At 36.1% G+C, this 10,421-nt stretch overlaps 1 protein-coding gene across 2 annotated transcripts in view; it reads right to left on the reverse strand.

The window, feature by feature from the left end:
• LOC122628163 (protein rhomboid) overlaps window positions 1-10,421 on the reverse strand; it is a 111,687-nt gene that overhangs the window by 47,647 nt on the left and 53,619 nt on the right. The window contains exon 2 of one of the 2 annotated variants that reach the window (XM_043810346.1): window positions 7,546-7,750. The exons of the other annotated variant lie outside the window; for it this stretch is intronic. The gene's annotated coding sequence lies outside the window, so the exon portion shown is untranslated. The remainder of the gene's footprint in view (window positions 1-7,545; window positions 7,751-10,421) is intronic. 2 annotated transcript variants of the gene reach the window in all.

The raw sequence follows: 10,421 nt of genomic DNA on the forward strand, positions 1-10,421 counted from the left end.
ATAATAATAATAATAATAATAACAACAACAACAACGATAAGGATGACGACGACGACGACACAGAAAAATAATAACAATAATAATCACAATAAGTAGAAAAAAAGAATCCATAAAATCGAGATTCAAAACTATTCACTATGATTCCAGATTTTACGAGATACTACTACTCTATAATACTCGGTATGACCTAGCTAGCTTTTATAGTTTGCAATCGAAGAAGAAGAGCATAGCATACGTTTCATTCTTTCTCTATTTCTCTCTTTCTCTCTCACTCTATCTTCTTCTTCTTCTTTTTCTTTCACTCCAACCCAAAAACTTTATCGAATCTTCCTCTAAAGTGTTTGCGACAGCTGCAGGTGCAGGTGCTCGTGTTCCAACAGTTTGGTACTGTTGGATCAATGAAAGAAAACGGCAGAACGCAGAGAAAGAGAGATAATGGGGAGGGGGTTGGATAGCGAGGAACGAGTAAGGGGGTAAAAGAAGGAAGAGAGAGAGAGAGAGAGAGAGAGAGAGGGAGGAAGAAGCTCAAACGTTCGTGTTATCAAAACTATTCCAAAACTTTTCTTTCTTCTTTAGGAGAAACAAATAAAAAAAAAAAAGAAAAAAAAAGAAGAAGAAGAAAAATAAAACGAAAAAAAGAAAAGAAAAATTAAAATGTCTGCCTAAATTCTTTCCGATAACCGAGCAAATTCTTACAAGTTTTATTACGATGAATTTGTAATAGAAAAAGAAAGAAACGAAAAAACAAGAAAAAAAAGAAAGAAAAGAAAGAAAGAAAGAAAGAAAGGAAGAAAGTTTTGATTAATAATCTATCTCTCAAATGTTAATCCATCTGTCTATGTATCTATATATCTATTATTATCTATCGTATTATCATCGTCATGTATGAAACGTCGAGAATACATTTTGTTAATGGTAATACAAAATGTTGAAATAATTAAATAATGAAAGTTAAATTCAATGTAGAAATTATTTATAACGGGTCATAAACGGGGATGAAAGAAAAGTAAACAAATTAGTTTAGCCGGAGGGAAAAATGTTGAAAAAGATTAATTGTGTACCATCATTTGTAATCTCCCGTCAGGGTTAACTTATTTTTTTCTCTTTTTTTTTTATTCTCTCTCTCTCTCTCTCTCTCTCTCTCTCTCTCTCTCTCTATCTATCTTTCTCCTTCTTTTTTTATCACTCTGTCTCTCTCTTTTCTTTTTCTTCCTTTTCTGGCCCGTACATGAAATCCTAAGTGATGGATGACACTTAAGAGTGTCATTTTCTCTCTCTCTCTCTCTCTCTCTCTCTCTCTCTCTCTCTCTCTCTCTCTCTCTATCTATCTATCTATCTCTCTCTCTCTCTCTCTCTCTAAATTCTCACGAGAACAAGCATCCTCCTCCACATCTAACAACGTAATCTACAAACGAGTTTTCTACAATTCAGATATTATTCAAACGATACACAAGTCACGTTAGACTCATGGGAGTCTTGAAAGATACAACCCATAGGACGTTTAAATCTCTCTCGTAATTTTCAACTCCGCCCGCATTCGTTTTCAGTTAAACGAATGGAAAATATCGTACCACCGTACTATGTGGAAAAATATGAAGCGAAAACTGAAAAAAAAGAAAATGAAAAAATGTTACGTAGGAAAACTATATCTCGCATGATTTTGTATTACGAATAAATATTAATATTTTATCCGACGCTTATCGCAATATTTTGCAACCTGAATGAAATTTCTTTTATTTTATTTATTTATTTATTTTTTTTTCTTTAACGTTCCTTCGTCATACGTGCGCGCGTGTATGTTTTTTTTTTTTTATTTACACATTTATACGAACATTTTTATTCTAATAAAGAGGAGTCTTAAAGAAAACAAAAAAAAGAAAAGAAAAGAAAAGAAAATTATATACCATTTTTTTCCCTTGGCACGTTAAAATTTCACAAAATCGTTTTGACCCTCGTCACTCGGCAAACTGCAGTAAATTTTCCAACTGCATTTTTTTGTCCGTTCGTTCGTTCGTTCGTTCGTCCGTTCGTTCGTTCGTTCGTTCGTTCATTCATTTGTTCGTTCTTTCACTTTTAATTTTCGAGAATTTCATTCATCTGCGATGCTTCTAAATATTATTACTAATTAAAAATATTATACTATAATATTATAATATCGTAGTATAATATTACACCACATATATTATTGTTAATAAACAACTATCTTATAAAAATTAAACGCCTAATCCGCAGTTTTCTTACCATTTCTTCTTCCATTTAATATAATTATCATCATCATCATAATCATCATCATCGTTATTATTATTATTCTTAATAGACACGTTAATATTAATTCACGAAAATTTCTTTGCATTTATTATTCGACCTCAACGAAGATTTAAAATATTATCAATGAGAAAAAAAAAGTTATGAAAAAAAAGAGAGAGAGAGAGAGAGAGAAAGAGAGAGAGAGAGAAAAGAGAAAAACAAAAAAGGGAACAAATAAAAGAAAACAAAAAAAAAATAAAACGAGCTAAAACAATCTGCCCGATCGAAAATTTCTTCGATCGTTCATAACGAAATAAATAATACGATAATTGGGGTTCGGTCTACGTTTTAACTTCCATGATAACGTAATGCCGTCTACACGTAATATATGTAGGTTCTCGTACAGTTAAGGGAAGAGAAAGCCTCAAAGCACCACGTACGCTCGTTGCTTTGAACGATCTCATGGATTGCGAAGGGAGTCCATTGCCGCTGTCGAGTCTACTCGGTATGCATGGATCTCGGCCTATATAGATGGTTTGCGTACATACGCGTCGCCCGCAGCTGAAAATATCTAGAACCAACCTAGCTGGTTCCACCAATGGTGTGCCACGGGGTTATACCTGGATGTATGATGATAAAAAAGAAAAAAAAGCAACAAAAAAAAAAGAATAATGAAAAGAAAAGAGGAATAGTAAAAAAAAGAAAAAAAAAGAAAAAATCAAATTAAAAAATCAAAAATAGAAAAAAGGAAGAGAAAAAAGCTTTAAAAAGAAGGGAAGAAAAAAAGAGAGAGAGGGAGAGAGAAAGAGAGAGAGTAGTAGTAGTACTAGTACTAGTAGTAGTAGTAGTAGTAGTGGTAGTAGTAGTAGTAGTAGTAGTAGTAAAAGCGGGAGATTTAAACGTTTCCGGTGGGGAAACGGGAGGATCGATGGGGGTTGGTGATGGTGATGGTGGTGGTGGTAGTGGTGGTGCAGGGATGGAGAAATTGCAGTTCCATGAAAATTACGAGAGACCGATCGAAGGGTTGTGATAGTGGTGATGGTGGGGTACAGGGTAGGGGGTGGTTAGTAGGAGGACCGCTGCTACTGGGATTCGAAAATAAATGAAGAAAAAATTCGTGTGTGGATGATAGGTTAGCGAGAAAAATAGAGTGAGAGATAGATAGAGAGAGAAAAAGAGAGAGAGTGGGAGAGGGAGAGAGAGGGAGAGAGAGAGAGAGAAGTGAGCAGTAGAGATTTGGGAATGGAGAAAGAAAGAAAGAGATAGAGAATATGAAATAAAAGGGACCGTAACGATTTCCCTGAAAATTTTGTAATCCATCGAGGTCTGACCCCTTTGGGAGCGGCTCGCGCGTGATTCCAATTTCGATTCGTTGAATCTTAGTCGAGCGGAAGAAAGGATGCGAACGATAGTTTCTTTATTTCTGTTTTTTTTTTTCTGAATCTCTCTTTTTCTCTCTTTTTTTCATTATCGCAAAATCCTCATTAACCTTTCTTTTTCTTTACTTTCTCGCGCGATCCAATTGCGTTTCCTCGATACTTTCGTTCGTTCCGATACGTCTCTTTCTTTTCTGTTTGTAAAAAAATTGTTTCTCCGTCTTCCTTTCGTCGTTTCTTTTCTTTTTTTCTTCCTTCTTCTTTTCTTTTTTTTCATTTCTCGTCTAACCGAAGAGAAATTCTACCTTACCGAGGTCGACCCGGTAAATCGATTTAATATTACCAGCGTCCTATTTATATGAACTTTCCATTATCGTAAACACGTTTGTGTTTATTTCTCGTTGGGGAAAAAAAACCAATAGAATGGGAGAAAGAGAGGGGAGAGAGAGAGAGAGAGAGAGAGAGAGGGCGAGAAAGAGAATGATGGATAGAAATAAAAACAAGACCAAAAAAAACAAAAAAAAATAGAGAGAGAAAAAATGAGAAAAAAGATTGAGAGACGAGAAAAAAATAAAAATAGAAGAAAATGAATTATTATAGGCGTTTTTCGAACGTTTCGTAAAAATCATGTTAAAGAACGAGAAGAAAAGTAGTAGAGTCGATAAATCAGAAAGAGAAGAACGGAACGTAACTGGAAAACCGCGTAATATTCGAGCCATTGGTGGAAACGAAAAGTATTACTCGTCGTCGTCGTCGTCGTCGTCATCGTCGTCGTCGGCGTCGTCGTCGGCGTCGCGACGACCGCAAACGCGAATGAAAAAGCACGCGATCAGAAATTTTTCTCGATTCTCTAGCGCATAAATCGACGCGGTCTAGCTGGCCACGGCCGGTGCTTTTTACAACTCTGAATTCGCACGGTTTTTAATAAAAGCATTTGCCAGCTCGTACTTTCTAATGAAATATCGTCCGCTCAGCGGCGATCGTACATGTAGATGTATACGCGTATATACGTACATATATATATATATATATATACATACATAGATATAATACATACATATATACATACTCAAATTTTTTCTTCCAACTGGTTGCGTGCGTTTTCTCATTCCACAATTTTCCCTCCAATTTTTTTTTCTTGTTTCCTCTTTTCTTCCCTTTCTTTCCCTTTCTTTTCTTTTCATTTTTCGTCATCTACCTACCCTTCAACATTTTTATCTCCGTTTAATAACACAAGGAAAATTCTAATAAAATAACATCGCAACGAACGAACGAACGAACGAACGAACGAACGAACGAACGAACGAACGAATGGAAGAATTCACGTTAAAAGACTGTACGTTTCTATACGTAACCATGTAATATTTTCTCCAAGGAGATATCTATGGATTTATCATAACGAATAACTTATGATAACTTTAGAAATCTTTGAAATTCGAACTTCGAACTTCGAAGTTCGTAATGTGTCTATTCTTCTAAGATATACCTATTACATACCTAAGATACATATATATATATATATATATATATATATATACACATATATATCTAATACATAACAAAATTCTAGAGATATTAAACTAGAGAGTTCCATTTATCGGTTCATCCATTAAAATTACAGAGAATTACTTGGAATAATAATCTTTAGTTTTGACATAGTTATATATCAAGAGTTACCCTGCTTTACTTCTCGTCGTTACTCTCTATTCCTGACACTAACACTAACACTAACACTCCAATCCCTACTCCCATCGCCTCTATTTTCCACCTCTCTCTCTCTCTCTCTCTCTCTCTCTCTCTCTCTCTCTCTCTCTCTCTCTCTCTCTCTCTCTCTCTCTCTCTCTCTCTCTCTCTCTCTTTCTCTCTCTAGTCTCTACGATCCCCTACGATTCTCTCCGTTTTCTAAGCTACTTTAAAATATCCCGCAAATAACGTTGCCGACGGTGAAAAGAACGCTAGGCGCGGATTACGTTAGCTCTTTCCATTCCCTCGTATATTCGAGCCTTTAACCTTTTATACTCGACCTTTCATTTTCTTGCACGTCCGAACGTCCGTTCGATCGAAAATAACGCTGATATAATAAGACCAAAGTACCTCCTTAGAACTCTATCGGTAGAGTGCTGTTAAATCTTACAGAATGTTCTCTCTCTTTCTTTCTCTCTCAATCACTCTTTCTTTCTCTCTCTTTCTTTCTCATTTCTCTGCGTGAGAATAAACTTGGAACGTTTCTCAACGCATGTAGTATGCCTTGGAGCGACGCTATTTTGAGATAGAGAGAGAGAGAGAAAGAGAGAGAGGGAGAGGGAGAAAGCAGAAGGGTTTCGAGTTATATATGATCGCTGTCATAAATTTTCGTGCTCTATCTTGTCCCTAGAAATGTTCTTCGAAAAATACTATCCTATTTATTTTTCTTTCGAATTTTCTTTTTTTCTCCCTTTTCTTCTTTTTTTTTAACGGGATTAAAAAAAAAAAAAAGAATAGAAAAATAAATCAAAGGAAAAAAGAAAAGAAAGAAGATCGAAAGATCGGAGACCGCAAGGAGAAAAAAATCACGCGTAAACGTTTTACGACTTACGATCCGCATAAATATGAAGGTTCTTCGTGCTAAGAAATGGGAGGAAAAGAAAAGAAGAAAAAAAAAAGACAAAGAAAATAGAAAAAAGATAGGAAACAAAAAGAAAATAGTGCCCTAGAAGATACACGGTTTCGATATCGAGCTTAGATCGATGTACGAAAAACGATTGAAATACGAATGCCGAGCATCACCTCCCTCCATATAAACCTCCCTCTCCTCAACCGTAAAAATAACATTTAAGATCGCGTCAGGCTCGTCCGTGAGAGAATTCGAGCGGAATCTAACGGAAGTTTACGAGCTCCTCGCATCCTCCTTCGCGGAAGGTGGAATCGAAGTTAAAGCGAACGAAATCGCGTATACTTCTACTATACATCCCTTCCTATATCCCCCCCACTCACTCTCACCCCCATTGGTAATCCTCTCGGACCGCGTATTACGGCACCGAGTAAAGCACGATAAATCGTAGAGAACCGTTTGGAAGGCGCTAAACGCTCGCGCATTTTCAACTTTATTGTCGGTGCCACTACTTATTTCCTTCGACAGTGTATGTACGTGTGCGCGCGCATGCGCACCCACGAACGATAAAACTATAAAGGATTCTTTTCTTTTCTTTTTCTTTTGTCTCTTTTGTTCTCTCTTTCTCGCTTTTCTCCTCTCGCGTCATCCAAACTCCCCTGAAAAATCGACGATCCTCGTCGATCTTTCCAAAGAGAGATACAATATTTCTGATTTTTAAAATATAAAAGAAAATTTTTAAAGGAACGATAATCTCGTACGACTTCTATCGTCACGTCTTCTATTCATCGATTGTGTTGATTGTCTATCAATGAATTATATTTCTAAGAGAGTTTTAATGGAGTGGTTCAACGCCTGGGAATAGGCAACGTTCAACACGTTGTCGATATAACGTCGATTCCGATAAAGGTGAGTTTCCTTTAAAAAAAAATCTTCCCCTGTAAGTAGATCGCTCGTTTCTACAAGCGCGTACGACGGTGTTGCCTGTTATCAGGCGCGTTCGAAAATATTTCTCGTGATCATAAACGAAACTCGAGATTTCTAACATTGTTTCGTTATTCGTAGCACAATTGTTTTCTTTTTCTCTTATTATTCTTTCACCGACGGTTTCCATATTAAATCGTTTCAAATTATTCGTCGATTTATTCTATCGTTAATACGAAGGAACGAAATCTTGACGTGCAGTCATGTCGACGAATAGAGTCTCTCTCCGTTGTTGCCTATGTGCCATCGTTGCTAATTTCCCGTTGGCTCACCGCAAATCACGCTAACGAGAGGGAGAATCGACGTTATTGCGGTCTCGCGTTGCTCGATAATGGACCGCAAATTTACCTGACAACAACGTCCCTCGTAGTTGGTAACTTTTTCTTTTTTTTTTTCTCCTTTTTTTTTAATCACTCCCCCACCATGACCGTCACCACCGCCTATCGCGTGGTCGTTTATCGTCGAGGAAACAACAACAACAACAACAACAACAACAACGTGGTCAAATTCGAAATGATCGAAAAACGATGTTCCTCGTGTCGGAGATTCATTCCTGCGAACAAAAAAAAGAAAGAAAAGGAAATGAAAAATAAAAATAATGGAAATAATTAAAAAAAAAAGTAAATAAATAAATAAATAAATAAATAAATAAATAACATATATTCTCTGTTTCACGCGTAACCTAACTGCGTTTATTAATCTTTCGTGATAATGATAATAGAACGATCAAAAAATAAACATTATTTTACATTGACTTTATAGATAGATAGATAGATAGATAGGTATATAGGTAGATAGATAGTAGGTAGGTAGCTAGGTAGATAGAATTAAAGCGAAACTTTGCAATGGACAATATTGCTACGTGTAATTGCAACTTTAGTCAGTGTTTCTCTGCGTCCGTTTATCTGTGTGTGTGTGTGTGTGTGTGTGTGTGTGTGTGTGTGTGTGTGTGTGTGTGTGTGTGTGTGTGTGTGTGTGTTAGCAAGAGAGAAAGAGAGAGAGAGAGAGAGAGATTGAATCCTTCAAGAGTATGACCACTCTGGAAACTTCACCGACAGTACGAGGAGTAACGTAAAGAGGTTTGAAATTAAAGGAAACTCGATTAGAATTCGCGGTGAAGGACGATCGATGACCGGCTGACCGCGAATTTATGCGCGATTTAAAGTTTCGAAAGCAAAGTGGTTACTGACTGGCTGGTTGGCTGGTTGGTTGGCTGGTTGGCTGGCTGCTGGCTAGGTGCCTGGCTGATTGTACTATGCAGGTCGGCTACTAGACCGAGTCGAACTACTTAAATCGGATTACAACGAGTCGAGGAAGCACGTAACTAGTGTTACTTCGTAACCATGGAAAATAGGAGATTACTTTCCTCCTAAGTATTTGTACGATATGCTGAAAATATGTATATATATGTCCCTCATAGATATCCACAATATGCTACAATAATATTCCTTTTCCCTTTCTCTCTCTCTCTCTCTCTCTCTCTCTCTCTCTCTCTCTCTCTTTTTCCAAAGAAGCTGGAAAATTAGTCCCATGAGAAAGACTTTCTTTTGTTCATAATGAATTCTTTCTCTTTCTCTCTCTCTTACATATACTCTTTCTTTTCCTTTCTTTTCCTCTTTGTTACGTGAACCAAAATGGATGAAAGTTAAATTATATATATATATATATATATATATATATATATATATATATTATACATCATTGTTTTATATATATATATGTAATTTTTGTAAAATATTAATGTAAAACATAAAAATATACTAGCACAATTTATATTTATATAATAAAATTTATACACTAATTTAATATACTTTAATACACACACACACACACACACACACACATATATATGTTTTAAATGATATAAATTATTTAAGAAACCATTGAAAACAAGATTTCGTAATATAAATGACGACATAAAACGAGACGACGTTTCCGAAGATCCATGTCAGTTGAAATCCGTATAGGATTACAAGTGTAAAATTCGCGTCTGTACTTATTTTATTTTTTTCTTTCTTTTCTCACCAACTCGCGTCCTCCTTCTTCCTCTAGCTCGAACAGCCCCTAGATTTTTTAATAAAAGTTCGCCACGAACGTTAGTCCACGACGAAATTGGTCGAAGGAGGATGAGAGAAATGGTAGCGTATAGAAGCGTGTAACACGCGCATCTAGCTTTACGTCGTCATAAAAATCGAGAAAGTTTTACAGTTTTCGCGGACCACGCTACGTTTCGAAGTAGTTGACGCCTGCCCTTCCTTTCCCTTCCCATCCCTTACCACGTCTTACCATACCATGATTCGTTCCTCTCTGTTTCTTTACTGTTTCCTTTTCCTTCTTCGATTCTTTTTCTTCAATTCGCCCCAATAAACTTCTCGAGAAAAGACTATCCAAACTGGGTGAAATATGTTTTTCATGTAACGACGCGATAACGAAAAATTGACATTATTTCGCAGACGAACGAATCCAGCAATCATCTGGTATAATTAAATTAATTAATTCTATCATTCACGAATGACGATAAAAAAACTTCCAACTTTTAATTTCATTACCTATAATAACTCTTTTCTTTCCTTTTTTCTTTTCTTTTTTTCTAATAACTCGAATTTCATCTTTTATTTGTCAATCGGTGCACAAATTTTATGTATAATCCTTCCTTGTCGAAAATAACAATGGCACTTTAAATCAAGGACACATCAGACTCGGAAGTTATCCTCGGTACATATAAATCAATAGTTGGTCCTTGATAAAAGCCACTGTTATGCGCTCATTCACGGGGTGTTGTATCGTGTTCTCATTCGAAACTCGAAGAACCAATGAATAAGAGAGAGAAAGAGAGACGGAGACAAAGACAGAGACAAAGACAGAGAGAGAGAGAGAGAGAGAGAGAGAGAGAGAGAAAGAAAGAGAGAGAGAGAAAGAGAGAGAGAGAGAGAGAGAGAGAGAGTGAGAGAACAAACGGACGGACAGACAGACAAAAAGTAAGAGAGAGAGGAAGTTACAAAAGTTACAGGATACAACAATTGTGTCGAATTTCGCAACATCGCGAGACAATTTGCTTTTCCGTTTTCATTATCATTCGTTTCCTTTTCTTACTCTATTTCTCTCTATGTTGTTTCTAAATTCTTAATAAAATAAAAAAAAATAAATAAAAAAAAAGTAAAAACGGTTTCCATGAAAAAAAAAACTCTTCCTCTTCTTCTCTCTCTCTCTCTCTCTCTCTCTCT

The sequence above is a fragment of the Vespula pensylvanica genome, chromosome 1, assembly GCF_014466175.1.
Source record: "Vespula pensylvanica isolate Volc-1 chromosome 1, ASM1446617v1, whole genome shotgun sequence".
Taxonomy (NCBI): domain Eukaryota; kingdom Metazoa; phylum Arthropoda; class Insecta; order Hymenoptera; family Vespidae; genus Vespula; species Vespula pensylvanica.